This window comes from Glossina fuscipes, unplaced genomic scaffold (genome assembly GCF_014805625.2).
Source record: "Glossina fuscipes isolate IAEA_lab_2018 unplaced genomic scaffold, Yale_Gfus_2 42, whole genome shotgun sequence".
In the NCBI taxonomy this organism is placed as follows: domain Eukaryota; kingdom Metazoa; phylum Arthropoda; class Insecta; order Diptera; family Glossinidae; genus Glossina; species Glossina fuscipes.
Window position 1 is genome coordinate 1,341,684 of NW_023998426.1, and position 18,630 is coordinate 1,360,313.

At 35.9% G+C, this 18,630-nt stretch overlaps 1 protein-coding gene across 1 annotated transcript in view; it reads right to left on the minus strand.

The window, feature by feature from the left end:
• LOC119637016 (kelch-like protein 2) overlaps positions 1-18,630 on the minus strand; it is a 269,929-nt gene that overhangs the window by 53,032 nt on the left and 198,267 nt on the right. The window lies entirely within an intron of this gene.

The following is an 18,630-nucleotide window of genomic DNA, read 5'->3' on the forward strand; positions in this document are numbered from 1 at the left end:
TTCTCAATATAAAGCGCATTCTCTGTGACTGCCTTAACTTTACTTTAGCTAGAAGTATTGGATTGGGAACAATTAACCCTATGGACATTCTACAATCAGCTACAGAACAGAATAGCAATACAATATATTGCTTTATTAAAACTACTACGATCAATATCTAATGTATTTTATAAATTAGCGCCGATAGCCTATGTTGTTACTGCTCAATGTCTTTTTTTTTAATCGAAGAATTTATTTCATTAGTCCAAAATTATAATAATAATAATAATATATTTATATCGATCTTTGTTTAGGGCAAAAAAAAATAAAATCAAAATTTCTTCTCCAGTCACCTTATACTACTACTACTATTCCTACTACTGCTGGTCGATACTACTATGATTCCAGCTATTTTAAGCCATATGAAACAAATAAGAACATTACAGTCGCGCAAGGCCGGCAAGGCTTGCCACGGCGGATACTCTATCCCACTTCGGCAAAGACAACACTGAATTTATTTCCATGATAACATACTAAAAATTACATTGTGTTCCCAAAGAAGACCGTATTTTTTTCCCTTTTTCCGGTAGCCCTTATATTGAAGAAGTCTCGAAACGTGAGGTAAGCAGCTGAAAATTTGACAAAATCATTTAATGTTCTTGTCAGAGACTTTGTTATTATTCATCCTTTTTTGGCGTATAATGCTATATAGGCGAACGTGTTTATGATTTGTCTGAGTTAAAACTTATGTGAGACTACTAATTCGACCAATCTGAGACACTAGAACATAAAATAAAGCGCTTTCGTAGAGTGCTACAGTGCGGTGTGGAATTCGTAGTTCGAAAACCCCACGCGACCAAGATTTGGTACTCTTATGGGCCGATTTCCATCACAAAGTATTAAAAAAAGAGATTTTCTTATCATATAACCGTTTTCCAAAACCCTTATACTGGGCGGGGCAGAAAAATAGACGTTACATGATTCAAGTTGATTTTGACGTTAACGTGGACTAGTTATGGCGGTGAAATATTAAAAATTAGGCAATCTTCGAATCGAACATTTGCATTGGAGGGGACTCAACACATCAACCCATCCGATCCAAATATTTCATGTCCGTTTATGCTAGTTAGTTGAAATAGTGAAAAGGGTAATCTTTTCGTGTAACTTTCTCAAAATAATGCTTTATAAGAAAATTGGTCGTTAAAGGCCTGACCAAATCCATTTTCATTAGCGTTCGACCTTGGCTCGAAACATGCCAGTGTAATAAATTTCAAATCAAAATGTCTCAAGAGTTTCTACTTGTAGATTAAACATAAATATGTGGACAGACGTCAGATGGACGGACGGACAGACAAGCATCAGAGAGTGATACCCAAGCGATCAATACAATAAAAGGTGGGTCTTAACCTTCTCCGCGGGCTATATATATACACATAAGCTTAATAACACCCTGCATCGCAAGTGGTGTTGGGTATCAAAAGCAAAATTTAACAGAAAATTTTATTAATTAATTTGTTCGAATATAAAAAAATCCTTAGTTTATCGGCTTTTCTAGGCAACAATTTGGCCTTGTCAAAGGATGATTGACGATTAATGCTGTTGAGGAAGTGCTCTCGGCAGTACCGAAAACCAAAGCAGGAAAGGGGATTCTGCGTTGTCATTACGTTGAACATCATAAACGCTTTTAACCTGGCGGACTGTAAAATCATGATAAAAAGTTTAAATAGGCGTATTTCGTTAAAATGATGGGCAGCTACTTCCTCGTGTAACAGAAGTGTATTGTATAATACAAAGGATGGCATAAGAGACCATCGGTCCATCCTATTTCTGTGGAGTCTCACTTATGAGAGCCTGCTCAACAAGGATATTCCAAGGGTAGCGATGCGGATGGCATTGCTCTGACTATGCAGCAAGCGTCGACCCCGCTAATAGAGATTGCGGCTGACGATAGCTTAAGCCGAATAAGCAGGTGGCTATGTCAGTCCAAACTGAAACTTGCCGTCGGAAAAACTGAAGCCATCCTGGTGACGAATAAAAAGGTATTCCAAGCACGATTAGATACGAAACTAACATTCTAACATTCAAGCCAATATGTAGGGTGGCATACAAGCAAGTGATGTGTGCCTCGTATATTCGAGCAGAAAAGGTATTACAAAGGAAACACGTTCTGCGAAAGAAGGTAGGGGCTTTAAAGTATATGCGCGTTGAGAATGATATCAGTTTATCGCGCAATTTCAATGTCAGTGGCAGCGATTTTAGCAAGAATGTTACCCAAAAGCCACCACTGAGATAGTAGTTACATATCGATAGCGGAACAGAGCAAAGGACTACTGGTGAACGAAATTACAGCGATGTCTGCGGACTTAAGGTTATTATGCGGCAGAACATGTTAACAGAACGGCAGCACAAATGGAAAAACGACTCGAAAGAAACGTGGACCCTAATCCCAAACGTAGAGCATTGGATGGGAAGGAAACACTGAAAAGTTAGTTTCTTTCTAATCCAATTGCCGTTTCAACTTACGTGCAGATAACGCATACGGCCACAAACGGCGAAGCGCAGCACACTGTGTTCGCCTGTCCGACTTGGGCATGTTTGAGAAAGAGGCTTTCAGAGGCTTTTTCTGTGGAAATCGCAATTACGCCAAGGGAACTGCTAGCACTCATGTTAATGGACACTGGAAGATAGAAAATATGTATGAATCGATATAAAGCCATGTAAAGGCGGCAGCCGAACATCTAACCTCAGGCGAGGACGGGAAAGGTAGAATGATATAATAAGGGTCAAGAATCCTCAAGGGCACATCTCGAGGTAATGCGAAAGCGGTTCTAGAATGGTTTAAGCTCGGTGTAGGGCCACGGTGCGCTATCGCCGTTGTCATTGTAAAAGACTATACTATGCCATAATATACTATACTATACTATATTACGTATTACTACTATACTGCTATACGTACTACATATTATATATTACATACTGTAAATTATATGACGCGACACTACACTATAGAATGCGATTTGATTATTGCATATACATAATTGACTTTATATCATGCTTTCCGGTTGGTTGTTTTCTAAGCTTAATCTAAGCTAAATCATGGGCACAAAATACAGTCAGATAAAAGTTTTAAGAAAACTGACATCAGTAATAATCCATAATGAACTGTAGATTATTGAAGTTCCAATAAAATACAAGGTATGCTTGCAGCTTGCTTTGAACTAAAAGAGTGTAAAATCTCATTCGCTTAGATCATATTTCATTATCACTTACAAGGGATGCTAACATTCATAAAAACAGAGAATCAATAGCAGTTGATGCTAATCCCTGAAACATGTATTGCTTGAAATTTAACAGTTAAATTTGATTTTCTTTTTTTTCGTTAAGTTAAAAAGTGCCTTAAAAGCTTAACATATAATAATCACACATTTCTATGTCCTGTTACTACATATAAAGGAATTTTTAAAATACTTTTAGCTTTTGAACTGACTCCCATAAAAATGTCATAAAAATGATTATATAAAAAAGAAAAAAAGAAAAATAAAACGAAAGTTCTTTTGAATGTTTTGAACAAAAATGTTTGCAATGCCACCTTTGAAGGGTCAACTTGTTAGCTGCATACACTGAACACATACAAATATTTGTACATACTTTTATATTACTCTCGAACAGATGATGATACATCACCCATAGCCCGTAATAGGGCTGAAAACAATTTCTATTTTATAAAAGTGCTGAACTATGGCTGCAGCACAAAAAGCTAAATTGTTTTCCTTTTTCTTTTGTCCCCCCTATGTCAATTCTAGTCTTTCTGTGAATTACAAAAGCATTTAGTTGTCAGAGTCGATCTGTATGTAATAAAAAAAGTAACATCACTGAAAATTTATGTATATTTAAGCGTATAAAGGAAATGAGTGCAAAGTAAATGTATTTGAAGTATGTTCGCATGAGGAAAAATGGGTGATTGGGCACAAAAGGGCCAATAATGTAGGAATTTTTCTGCTTACACGATTTTAATAGCGATTATTCTATGCATAAGTGGCCTCATATGCTCTTGACACTCAACAAAGTGTCAACCACATATTGGCTGAGTTTTATTTCATTTTATTTATTCAATTTAAAGCTCTATACTCGCATCACAAACGCATACATACATGAATCTTGTTTCAATGATGCATAGACGAAGGAAGGGCAACAAGTATAACTATAAAGAAAAACGCATTAGTGCTAACTGCAACGCTTAGATCGGTTAGTTTGTTTTGACAGCTTTAAATTTGATTGCGTTTCTTAAGCTTGACAGTCAGTCATACTCGTAAAGAGGACATGTAAAATTTTCCTTTCAAAGTTCATTGATTTGTAGAGAAATTGATCAGCGATAATTTAATAGTTTTTGCTTACATTGGATGGAAGCATTTATTTATTTATTTGGTGACCAAAGAAAACTGCATGTAGAAGACAAGGAAACAAAACTGCTTAGCATTGTATTTTCCAGAGGCTCAAAATTTCATAGTATCTATTAGGTTTGGGTTTGGAGCGTGAGAAGTTTAAATGAAATAATCAAATGTTTAAATAAGTATTCCTTCATAGCTGATAATGTCTGGTCACAGCTTATAATCATGCAATTTATGTAAAATGTTCCAAGTTCAATTGATTCTGGCGTTGTGATCGATCATTACTTATTAAAACGAAAGAAAGTGTATTGTTGTTCAAGTTGCTTTGCTATTGCACTTACTTTGGTATTCGAAAACAAATGAAAACGCTATAGTGATGCAGTAGATACCCTACTGTTATCCACGGATCGTCTTTTCAAAATGAGGCGTTATGCCGGAATTTGTTGAAAAAGAGATCCAATCCGAACTATTTGCAATAGCGCTCGTTCTAGGGCCAAAACGCATCACTGTATCAAATTTCATCATAATATTTGAAAAATTGTTGCGTCTAGATTGAACACAAAAAAACAAAATATAAAAGTGGACAGACGGACAGACAAGCTTAGGTCGATTCAGAAAATGCTTCTGAACAGACTCATATAATAAAATGCGGATCTATCTCAAGTTCCTCTTTGTGTTGCCGCGTGAATCTATCTTAAGATACCTTTCAAACAACCTAAAAAACTATTATATTTCTTTTGTGTAGCCTTTCTGATAGATGCTTGAAATTGGGTATGTTGACGGCAGCCGACCGTTGTAAAGCAGTCTAATTAAAAAGATTGTGACGCGACCAAACAAGAATATTTCACATACATTCATCTCTATTAAGCGAATCTATTATGTATGAAAATGCCTTTCAAATGAGTTGAACAAATTCAATTTCTGCTAGAGTCTGTAGAAATCATAGCCACAAATGCAAATACCTTCAAAACGCGTATGTGTATTTTTTTTTTGTTTTTGGGAATAAGACATTAGCGGCATATGGATTACTTTTGACAAAGTCTTGCTTTCACGAACTGTCATTGGGGAGATGTTGGCGAAAACCAAAAACTTTTTGAAAGAGGAGGGTGCTTAGCAAAATGTACTCTTCTGCCGACTATAGATTTCCTTGTCCTCTCTTCAAAGTCTATTGCTATTTTGATACCCATCATCGAACGACGTGGCGTATATTCATTCACGTTTGCAACGCCCAGACGGAAGCATCAGAGATCCCGCAAAGTATATAAATTCTTGGCCAGTTTGAAATTTGGAATGCATCTAAACATGTCCGCCTCTTCGTGTCTCCATCTGTCTGTTTGCGTAACCTTGTAGTATTTGTGGTACAAGTTTGCCAAAGTAGTTGACCTAAAGTTTTTAAAGGTCACGCCTACAACGCCTACATGCCTATATGACAAACTCTCAAAAACTCTAATTTTAAAAATTGAAAAAATCAGTTTCGCGCATTCCAGCCCATGGCGCTTTTTGTTCTTTCACTTCTTTTGCTTTTTTTAGGGTAACGGTGATGGGTGTAAAGGCTTCGGACCCGATCGAAATTAATTTTCTTATTTGTTTTCATTTTATAAAACGACTTCTCGTACTATTTCGTTTACTTCACTGCTCTCGTTTGCTTATCTTTTCTTTACCTTAAATATTTAAATAAATGATGAATTCTCGTATATAACATAACACAAGCAAATAACGTACATGAAATTTTGTACTTACCATCACAGGAAACTGGCATATGCTCAAGTCTTTGGCGTAGTCGTTGTTGTTGTCGTTGTCGACTTGTTAGTTTTGTTTTTTGTTTTTTTTTTTTTTATTAGCAAAGCCTGTCAGAGTGGTTTTCGCTTTATTAAATGAGCAAAGATTCTGCATATTTAAAAAAACCGTATGTATCGTTTAATTTTCTCTTGCAAGTAAACCGCAACCAAGCCTATGTTTTTACTTTTGTTTTTTCTTCTTCTTACACCCATCAACGAAGCATGGAGGGTATATTCATTTTGTCAAAATGTTTGCTACGCCCAGATGGAAGTTTCAGAGACCTCACAAAGTATATATGTACTCTTGATTGGCATCAAATTCTGAATTCGATTTAAGCATGTCCGTGCGTCCGTCTGTCCGTCTGTCCGCCTGTATAATGTGTATTGTACACATTGGCTTGGTCATAAAAATAAAGCTATCGACTTTAAATTTGGCAGAAGCATAGAAAGTTCTTGCGCATAGGTTGGCATGGAAAATGGGCCAAATCGATCGACGGACATGTCTACAGTACTACGCAAAGTTAGAGCACCTTTGTTTTGCAAAAGAAATAACAAACTGTTTTTGTTTTTTGCTCATTTCTCAGAAATTATAACAAATAAATGCACAAAAATTTTATTGTATATTCTATGAGCGACGCTGTAGTACCTGTACGAAAATGGAAAAAGTTAACCACGCCTAACCCATTTTATAGTGTAGCAAAATTTAATTTTTTTTTTTCAATATTTTTATAACGCGCGGGAGTGAACTTCAAAAACCCCATTAAGTATATAAATTCCTAGCCAGGTTCAAATGTGGAATCCTTTTAAGCATGTTCGCCCATTCGGTCGTCTGTCCATCCGTTGGTCTGCCCGCTATGTAGCATCTGTGGTAAACATTCTTGCAAAAATGCAAAGATGTCGCCTACAAATTTGCAAAAGAATTTGGAAGTGACCGAAATGTCAAAACGCCCACGCGCTTATACGACAAAAACTTTTGTTTCGCAAATAGAAAAAGTCACCTGCGCCCACCCCCTATTATAGAGGATGGAAATTCAGTTCTTTTATTTTTCTGCCTATTAGAAGAAAGATGACGAGTATAAAAGATTCGGTCATTACCGAATTTTCTCATTTGTTATTCTTGCTATTCTTAGCAATGTTAGTTTCACTGGCATACCATGATATGGTCGCTAAACTTGTGTGATTTTACTAAAGAATTTTTAAAAACGGATTGTTTCCGAACCATTCGACCTAAATGGGTTAACAAAGAGGTATTTTTCTCATTTGTGTTTTTCTTCGCTTTCTTTGCTATTTTCATTAATACGAGTAAGTGTGCGTAAATTCGCTTCAGTTGTTCACAGTTTTTTTTTTTTTAATTTTCATTTGCGCAAACTCTATCAAGAAAAGCAGAAAAATGTATAAAATATCTGAGTATAAGAAAACAACAAGAATGAAATTATAATTTCATTTCCACCTAAAATAAAAAAACATAGATTTGATCTTTATTTTGTTTTCCACAGATGGCATGTGCTTGGCGATTTTGAAAGATACTTGTATTAAATTTTGTGTGAAAAGATAGTGACTGTGGCATTTGACGAGTCTATTTTGAGCTAAAAAAAAAAAAAAAAAATATGTATAAATGGTACAAGCTTTTCACGGAAGGAACAGAACTGGACGCCCTAGCACGACAACGTTCAATAATAAACGATGAAGCAGCGAAGAAAATTTTTATAGAAAATCATCGAATTACTATTAGAGATGTTGCTGAGGATGTCGCCCTGTTGGTTGACTCATGCCATGCAATTTCTTTGGATGCTTTGGACAAGAAGCGTGTGGCAACGTTGTTGATGCTGTTGAATAATGTCAACGACGAAACTAAAACTCAATCATCCCAATTGAAGCGGCCAGAATGGCCTAAAGTGAAAAAAGCACCCTCAAGTTCGGTCAAATGTCAAGGTTTTGTTCATTTTTTCCATTGCAATGACGAGGTGTATCGTGAGTTGTTGCCAGAAGGTCGTATAGTCAATAAGGGGCGTTAGCTTGAGGTTATGTGCCGTTTGTGTTAAGCTATACGAAAAAAACGCGCGGAGCTGCGGAAGAACCGCTTATAGATATTGCAACAAGATAATGCGCCAGTTCACACGTGAAAAGAGAGAGTTTTTTCATGATTTAGAGAGATTGCAAAAAATCGCCAAGCATTACAAAACGTGAGTAATCTTTGAATCTGTCACAAATAAACTGCAAATGAAAAATGGCTGATAGTATCAGCATACATTGTGGATATATGTATTAAAAAAGCATTCGGTCCACATCGAATCTATTATGCCCATCAACGTTTATCCAAAAAAAGCGGCAAAAGAAGTAAAAGGACAAAACTCTCATGCGCTACAATATGGAGAGGGTGCAGTTGATTTCTTCTATTTTGAAAATAAAAGTTATTGTCGTAGAGTTATGTGGGCGTTGTAGTCATGTCCTTTGATAAGTTTAGGTCAATTCCAAATTCTTTTAGAAATTTTTTGGCAATATCTTCATTTTCGTTAACGGGAGAAAGTTTATTACAAACATTAAACCTGTCGCAAACAGACAGATGAACGTACGAATAAGCGGACCTGTCTACGTGCAATTAAGAATTGAAACTGACCAACAGTTTATGCACTTTACGGGGCTTTCGAACCTTGATTCTGCGCGCTATAAAGTTGTTGAAAAAAGAAGTAAATTTTGGTACACTATATTATTGGGTAGATGTCGTTATTTTTTTCCGTTTTTGCGCACAAATCCTATATCATCGCCCATGGCATATGTTTTCAAATTTGTGTACATTTATCCGCTATAGTTTGTGAGTAATGAGCAAAAAATCAATTTTTCATTCCGTTGGAAAAACAAAGGTGTTCTCAGTGTAGGCGGTGTTGTGGGCGTGTTCTTCGGTTGACTTGGCCCGACATTTGAAGCCGATAGTTTCATTTTTACGTCCCGGACAATGTTTACAATAGGCATTACACATACGAAAAGACTGTCAGACGGACAGATGGACGGACGGACAGACGGACGTGCTTATATCGATTTATAAGATTTGATGCTGATCAAGAATACATGTATACTTTGTGGGATCTCTGATGCTTCCTTCTGAGCGTTGCAAACGTTTTGACAAAATGAATATACCCCTCAGCCTTCGGTGATGGGCATAAAAAATTGTAAACGCAGTTCAGCTTATGATTTAAGAAAATAATCCGCTTACTTTAACAGCATCAATTTTAATATTTTTTTTTAAATTTTTACGACTTGAATAATGCCGAGAGCAGAAAGGCAAACAAATTGAACGGAATTCGATTGCGACGTTGATCTTGGGTGATAAAAATTATGTGTAGAGAGGAGGGCATAGATGTGCGGAAACTCATCTCTACGTGGTGATCTCTGGTAACGCTCTCTAATCATTGAAGTGAAGTTAGCCCACTGTAGCTAGCCCACATTTTAGCGAAGACAAAAATGTGGGCTATCTTCACTCCCGAGCAACCACATTTTGGCGAATTTCGAAGTGATGTCCCCTATACGGGGTAATGAAGTTAGGTTTTTCTGGTAGGTTTTAGCGTCCTTTAAGACAAACCAAAAAACTGTAGTCTAAAAATAGTTATAACACGATCTTAACGTACTCATTTGTAACGTACCTTTGCGTGAGATTTACTAGCAATAACTAACCATTTTTGGTTTTGCGTTCGTAATTAGCGACTTAGTATGTTTTATATGTGTACGGTCGCTAAGATTATTTAATTTTAATACTTATTTTACTTTATTGTTATTCATTTCGCAATACATTGTAATTCAGCAAAGACATTTTTAGCGAAGACATGAACCATAAAAAAAATGTGGTTACTTGGGGGGCTAACTTTACTTCAGTCTCTAATCGGCGAAGAACGGTTTAAGGCTTGACTATCTATAACTTGGCGGCACGTTTTTCTCACACATAGCTTAGTGGAAGTAGTTTTGTTTTCTTTATAAAAAAAACATTTCTTTTCGATTGTAAAGTACGTTGATGTAGTAGTAGTCGAGAGCACGGAGCATGCCATGTTAGCTGTATTCACGAACGCATATATATCTTGAGAAAGGATAGTTTGGATTTGGCTAACCAGTATTGCATAGTCGATTCACAGCCAGTTGTGAGTATGCTCGCGTAAATTAATGCTAAAGGCTTTATAGTCACAGGGATGAGGGTCCCACTTCCTACTTAACCATAAGTAGAGCAAGTCCTTAGGGATGGATTTTTGTAGTTAATTCTGATTGCTGCCTTTCGGTGACTATCGTGGTGGCTGTGGTTTTCATTAGTCCTAAAGCGAATAATTGGAGGAAATAATAAGTCTTGACATTCCTCAGAATGGATTTAATTGCCCATAACCTTTAAATAAATTTGGTACTCCAGCTGTAGTTAAGGTATCTGAATCATAGAGATGGTGTCGGCTTATGTATAAATAATCCAAATGTCAGCGGGCACTGTGAGGTTAAGTATCTGTACAGGTACTCACGTCGACCACCGAAAGTTATCTTTGACGTTGATCTATACTTTTTAAGGAGCTTTTTTGAGAATTTCATGCTGAAAAACATCACTAGGTTTAATGAAGTGAAAGTTGTGCCGACTCCAAAGTCGGGATTGAATTTACATCATCCCTTCCTACGCTTCCTAAAAAAAATAAAAAGATCCATCCCTTGCTAAATCACTAGATCCCACGGTTGCAGTTCTCAAACTGATGTAATTGAATCTATGCAACAAAAACGTGTTGCTTTTTCATGTCCGAGAGCGTAACTATTGCTTAAAGTTTTCGCCTCAAGCAAATAGGTTAAAATTCATTGATTTACTTGCACTTGAGAAAGGATGTGAGATCATTGTGAAGTTACTTATTCCATATATTTTTTCGCTCGAATTTTTGGATTATATTTTTACTCGTTAACAACGTTCAAATAAATAAATAAATAAAGAGTACGTGTGCATGTGAAACAACTACTATAGCCGAGGATAAAACCCTTTAACACTAAAGTTAACAATTTTGGTTGAATCGTTTTGTGAAGATTTGAGTTCTTCCGCGTACCATAACGAGTCAAAATCATGTAAGCGCTCAAATGATTCCGTCTCATCGGGTGAAGGGCAAAACATACTAACTATGTTAGCGTGTCGAAAGATTGAACGAATAGTTTTCAACCAATAGATACCTTCACAGAGGCTATGACAAAACACAATGTCGTCCTCGGTATAGAACTGTGAAACAAAACAAGTAAGAAAATTATATTCGGTCATGATTGAATTTTTTATTCCTTCACAGAGGCCATGACAAAACACAACGTCGTCCTCGGTATAGAACTGTAAAACAAAACAAGTACGAAAATTATATTCGGTTATTATTGAATTTTTTGTATATCCACTGCCGTTATCCTAGAAAAGACTGAAACAAAAGGTAAAGAATTGAATTTTCATTATCTCATATTGGATGGGCGCGGCTGGTTTTGTCTATTGTCAGAATAAAAGCAAAAATTTATATAGTGAATGTGTTGTACTTTATGAGTAACAAGCAAAATTGTTCACAATTTCTGTCGCAAGGGCGTGTGGACGTGATAGGCAGATCTTTTAACTGGCTTGAGAAATTTTCGAGTTGCTTTGCAAATTTATAAGCGATATCTTCACTTTTGCGAACAAAAGTTACTGGAGTTGAGCAGACGTACGTATGGACAGACGAATAAATGGACATGTTCAGATGCATGTCGAATTGAAATTGGCCAAGAATTATTTATGAAGCGTGCTTCTGTGCGTTATAAACATATTGAAAAAAAAATTAAATTTTGATACACGATAATTTTGGGGTGGACATGGTCCATTTCCCCCATTTTTGGGAGGGTACTACAATATTGTTTGAATTTTTTTGTTTATCTGCTTTACTTTTAGTGAGCAGAAAACGAATTTTTTATTCCGTTTGAAAAACAGAGGTTTCCTCAGTTCATGTGGTACTCAAGGCGGGTCATTCAATTGGTTTGGCCCTTCTTCGACACCAACCTGAGTTGGAAATTGATGGCCACTTTTTTGAGAATGTTTGCAACAGACATCGCAAACATGGACAGATGGACACTTTTAAATCAGTGGGGTTTCTGAAGCTTACTTCTGGGTGTTGCACACTTGTTGACACTAATGGCTATAAATATGGTTAGGAAAACGAGTTTAGTAAGCAGGCTATAATCCCCTTAAGACGAATTCCATGCTAATAGGAAAAACTAAAAACAACTTTTCCCCAAATATTCCTATTAATTTTACTATAATAAATCAGATCAAGTTTGCTGTTGGCTATGCAGAAACGTAAAATCCTGGATAGTGTTGTTAAGTAGTTGTTCCAAGCAGTAGAATACAATTACAATTCACATTGGATTAACATGCCTCTCACCTCGTAAAAAGCTGAATTGAATGCAACGATGAGAAAATTTTCATTGAGATCATAGATATCGACGATGTTGTGTACGGCATCTAACCGTCGGCCTTGCCCGATTATAATCTTCTTATTTGTTTTTGTTAATTCTGTAAGAAACACAGCTGCGGAGAAAGCTCTGCATTTTTTGTAAATATTGAAACATTGAATAAATTAAATTTCCGCTATTTTCCTTATTCTTGCAGGGTAGGATTTTGCCATCAAAAAGCACTGTTTTTACAATGTACGCCAGAGTACAACTCAAGTGTATACAATGTAGTCTTTTAAAAACCTTGAATGGATCGATTTATGTGCCCCAGAAAAACAAGAGACAATGATCGACGATAGATAAAATTTTGATAATTTATGTTATTGGGTGGGCATAGCCGACTTCTTTCATTTTCCTCATAGATAACGTAGGAGCAGCCACGGAGTATATGTGGGAACTTCTATCGCCATCTTAGAATGTGAGTGAAGGGACAGACTGACATGCTTAAGTCGATTTAGAATTTGACACTGATTTGGAGGGTGTGTGAAGCTTCTTTCTTGCTTCGATGCTAGGTATAAAAAATATTAAAAATTAATAAAGCTATGTATGTATTCCTCGTCTACTCTTCGAATTATTAACCAATTGATGGGGAAAATAATAAGCGTAGTCTATATTTACTTTAAAACTTTATGCCAACGTGAAGGCTATCCATCCAAACGACTTATATAGAAGCTACAAACATTCGATTGCTATGCACGTGGATTGAAAACCGTACACGAATATGCCTTCCCGAATAGAATGTGCTATTTTAAAGACGTCTTGTGCTTACTATAGAATGCTAGTTCTGATCCTTTGTAAGCTTTTTCTTGCAATAAACTCTGAAGATAAGGCCTGAATTGGTATAAGAAAAATACATATTCACATGAGTGATTTCATAAACAGAAAAAGTTTCCTGCTAATATAATTTGATCCGTTTTCAGTTCATTTCCTTTTGGTAACGTCATATGGGAAGCAACTATTCGCGAATACGATAGTGAAGGACATAAAAGTCTCAATCTTTGCTCAATCCTTGTATTTATGATACACGCACAGCGAAAGACAACATGAGTATAGGAATCTTCACATTTCCTCTCTAATAGTAGTTATATGTATGGATCTATTTCTCTGCATACTGATGCTAGGTAGATCAGGGAGATGAAGCACATTGTTTTTAAATGCCGGCGATTTTGAGCATATGGTTGATCGGTATGGAGACTCCAAGAAATAATCGGGGTTTAGTGGGCCCAGAAGAGGGCAATCTGTGATTAGCCGTTAAAGGCTGGTGAAACAGTTAATTTCGGACGAACCGTTCGCTGTTCGTAAGAGGAAAGAAATATCAAAAAAAGCAACTAAAGATCTTTTTTTTCCATGTCATCCACCCATCCGTCCATAGGCAAACCGTTTCGCGATAGATTGGTAGCACTCAAGTCGGATATGCTAGCTTATGCGGCTTACTCATTAAACTCGAGTCCTTTCGGTTACTATATGTTTGCGTCGATAGCCCACGCACTTGCTGAGCAGCGCTTCACTTCTTACGAAATCTTCATAAAATTGCTTTTGACGAAATCGTTACGAAGATGGCTCGATGACTGCTTTGTCTCAAAAGGGTAACAGTTTTTTTTTTTGATCTGACATCCACAATACTTCGAAATACTTCGAATATAATAAACAACAAACATATGTTTCCTATATAAATATCCCGTGTTTCTTATGTGCATACCTGGTAGTTTACAGGATTGCAGGACGGCTGGAATGGGAAAGCTGAGAGTTGAGAGAACAGGCAATGGGATGCTCTAAGGTTCGTGAAATGTTGAAGAAGATCAAGGCAGAGTTTACAGAAATGCCCGCGAATTAATGGTAAATGAAAATGAAGCGGTGAAGAGTTGTCGAAGTGCATGGATAACACGCTTGTTGGCTTGACTGATTCAGATTTTCATTCTGAATGACGCTTATTTTTCCTTTCTGCGATGTTGTATTTAAACATGAAGTAGTCTCCTTCCCTGATTCACTTTAAGATTAATAAACTTTGTTTCCTTTTGCTTTTTCTTATTTTATTATAAAAACAATTTTTTTTTTTTTGTAATAATAATGGGTGAAAAAGAGATGAAGGAAAACCAAAAGTATACATAATCTCCGGCGTATGTCTTCGTATAAAAATATTGTATATAAAAAAGAGAAATTTACGAAATCTTTTTTAAAATTGCTTTCCCTTTAGGGACAAATATGCAGAGACGATGTATGCATATATGTAGAGAAACTTTCTCTTAGTTGCTTACTACACACTTTCCTATCTAAGCGAACGCACTTCCGTTTAATAGCGTAACAGTGCAATATGTGTTAAACCAGAATTTTATCTCGATGAACGTGTAAATTTACATTTACTGTTATTTTTATATTTTGTTTTTTTTTTACACCAAGGTACTACTACTATACAACGCATTCTTCTATACATTTACTGTAGTATAATATAGCATAGCAGTGTGTGTAGATTATTTAAATCTGGGAGTTAAAGTGAAATTAAAAAAGTGTTTGTAATTCGCGACTAACAAGCTGCTTATACGTGATGTATATTAGCTGTCACATATATCGAGACGCGACTAATGTACTGAATATGAGTACATGTGCGCTGGCGTATTTTTTTCCTTATTTTCTTTGTTTAGTTTATACATATAAAGTTGATCATATGATGAATCTTTTACCTAAGGACGTTTCTACGTTTACTTAAAATCAAAAAAAGGAAATCTTGAAAAAGTAATGAAAAAAATCAAGCAAAATTTATTATTGGGTTTGTTATGTACAAGTACAAAATTTTCAGTTGTCAAGGTTGGCCGTTAATTGTCTTACGTCACTTCGCCGAAGGCAACTCTTCATTTATTTTTATGATAAAATACAAATCTTGAAATAATAATAAAATACATACCTACACACATAAAATACTTACATCAAAATGTTCGCAGCATAAAAAGGAAAGCTTCAGGCACTCTAAAGAGCGTAGACATTCTTCATCAGTGCGCAATTCTGAATCGATTAAGCCATCTCTGTCCATATGTCCATTCGTCGATTTGTGTCCTGTTCGAGCACAAGCCGCAGTGAAGCATAAACTGAACGCAACTTCCTTTCGCAAAGAAAAATTTTTGGTTTTTTGCTCGTTACTCATAAATTATAAAAGATAGATAGATAGAAGGATAAAATTTTCCACATTTACTTTTCGGAAAACCCTGCTATTCAAAGTTATAACAAATTGATTAAATTTTTTTTCACGTTTCATAACGTAAACAAGACGGAATATTTAAAAGATAATTCTAAAATAAATATAGAAGACATCACGACTTGGTGGATTAATTTATTTTTAAGAATACCACCGATATGTGTATCAAACAAAAGGACTCGGAGAGTAGAATGCGATAAGCTAAGTGTTTTAATTCTAAATTAATTATGGTGATCACGACGTAGTGGGTTTATTTTTCCTTAACAATACCTTCTACTTCAGTGAAAGGTGGAAGATAAATTTAATCGCATTCACAAAGATCCGCATCGCAAAGATTTTAATGGCGATAGGCATGCGAGATGTGACCCCAGCCGTATCTAACTTTTGAACTTATTTTCATGCAACGTTCTACTTTCCATTCAAGCCCTTCTACGACAGCAAGACTAAACCGTGAACTGATGTGTTCCAGATTTATAAAAATTTAGTTTCTTTGCCAAAGATATTACTAATCCTTACACATTTCCATTGTAAGGTAGTAAAATTTTGTTCTTTTTGTCACATAAACGCTTGCTTTTCGCGAGAGTCCTTATCCGGTGTGACGACCTTGATACAAACCTAATGCTGCATGTAATATAAGGACGTAAAATTTGATCTAATTGTTAACGGTCAGTGGTAAACCATGATTCTTACAAGAAAATTGCCTTTCTATCTTCCCTAATCTCTAATTCTAATTAGCATTAGAACTTAGTCTAATCGGCGGCATATGCCCGGATTATCCGATCTCCGATTGTCGAATGAGATTAAACATATCTGGCTCGTCCGTCAAAGTCATAAGGTAACTTACTTAACCTATTCTTAGCCTATTCTTAACTCTTAAATGCATCGCGATGTAATTGCGATCGTATCTTCAAAACCTGATATCTTTTTATGTAGCAACCTTTCCATAGTGTGTTTTTAACCCTTAGATGCATATTGTTACCAATTTTATTTCGGGTTTAATTTTGTTAAACACCTAGTTTGAAAGTTAAGTAAAGCTGGAACGTAGACAATTGGCAACAGTATGCATATAAGAGTTGATCGACAATGTGGCATTAAAACCGGATCCGACGTCGGGCCTCTCGATTGAACGGCAGACTGTATCAGGCCGAAAGACAGACAGACAACCTAAAAACGATTCAGAGTTGATTGGTATAATAAATATAATAAACCCTTGTCTTATGTGTTAAGCACTTTTTAATGAAACACACGATAGAACAAGAAATTTAAAATTATTTTTTTCATTAGCATTAAACTTTTAATAAAGTTAATCGGCAAAGTGAACAATTTCCGAAGTAGTTATATTCGCTTATGATCTTAATTAGGAAAAATCAAGTTATACCGCAAATGCGAATAACACTAAGCGAATATCATTGAGCTGCAATCGAATCGTGACGCCCGCGATAGTTAATTCGCTTTCCACTCTGCCTTCCTTTTATTTGATACCCAATTGATCATAGTAAGATGCTAAGAGAAAACGAGTCTCGAGCGTCATCCATATCGCCAAATGTGGACCTTGTAAGTAAAATATCAATTGAATGTTTTCTTAACGACAATAGAATAATAAAGTATAAGTATAATTTGGTTTGATAGCTGCTCCGTTATAGTTCGCGAACAAAAGTTCGTTAGCATTACTGATTTTGGGGAAATAACATCGGCCACAACACAGCACATCAAGAAAGGTTTTATAATACGATATAAGGCGAAAATTAAAATCTTTGCTCGTATGAACTTAAACAATGCCACTTATCAATCTGCTCTATGGACGAATTGACTTCAGAATTGGGCCATCGCCACTATCCCCTTACTGTATCCCTTTATATTGTAATAAAGTTGATGTAGTATCGTGAGTTTATGTTATCTGTTTAAGCCCTATGCTACTCGGCTGCAGTACGCCAAGTCTATCCGTCTTTTATAATGCCAAAGTGTCTCGGCATAAGACGGTCACTAATCTTGATGGTTCAGGCGGATTGAACGCCTTGTGTTCTTAGCGAGTAAAACGCTAGCTTGAATTGCTTTATGAGAACTCTGATGAGAACTGATTTTCTTTATTTTCTTATGCACTATTTATATTACATTTTTACACTAAACTATTCTTATCTTATTCTAAACAGGATTGTAATTGCTTACTAAATTATCCTTATCACACACTAGATTATTCTTATATAAACAGAATTATCACTGTTTACCTGCGAAGTGAATTTATCAAAAGGGTTATGCTGAAGTGGCATAATTTTGTCACACTTCAAGTGGATGCATACGATAGTATGCGATCACACTACAATATGCTTTCTGTTCATGTGCCACAATATGTGCAAACTGGACTAGAGACTAATAAAATGCCGCAGCATCTTTCTTAATGACTTCACTTCTGATGTATTTGTAACCATCATCGAATTATAGAAGTTAACAATGTTCGGTTCCATAGTGGTCTCAACTCTGATCCCACAACGGGTTAGCTAATGCAGGTTAATGCATGCGCCCGCAATTCAGCATTCATTGCAGACGCTTATGTAAGCATATCCTTTATAAAGGTAATATAAGCACATTTTTTCGTAAACAACGTAAACATATTTTATTAGAACGATATGTGTATATAAATGATTATTGAGGTAGTTTTATAGCCTTAGTTCTAGCTAAGTGCGGTATGTTTCCTTGTCAATACTTTATAATAATAAAAAATAAAATTGTTTAAAATAAGAACGCGTTTCTATTTAAAAAGGGGTCAGTTGGACCACATGGGTGGAGATTCGTTCGATTAACTTGGATGTGTGTGCTTTTTTATTAACGCTTATCTCAAGTA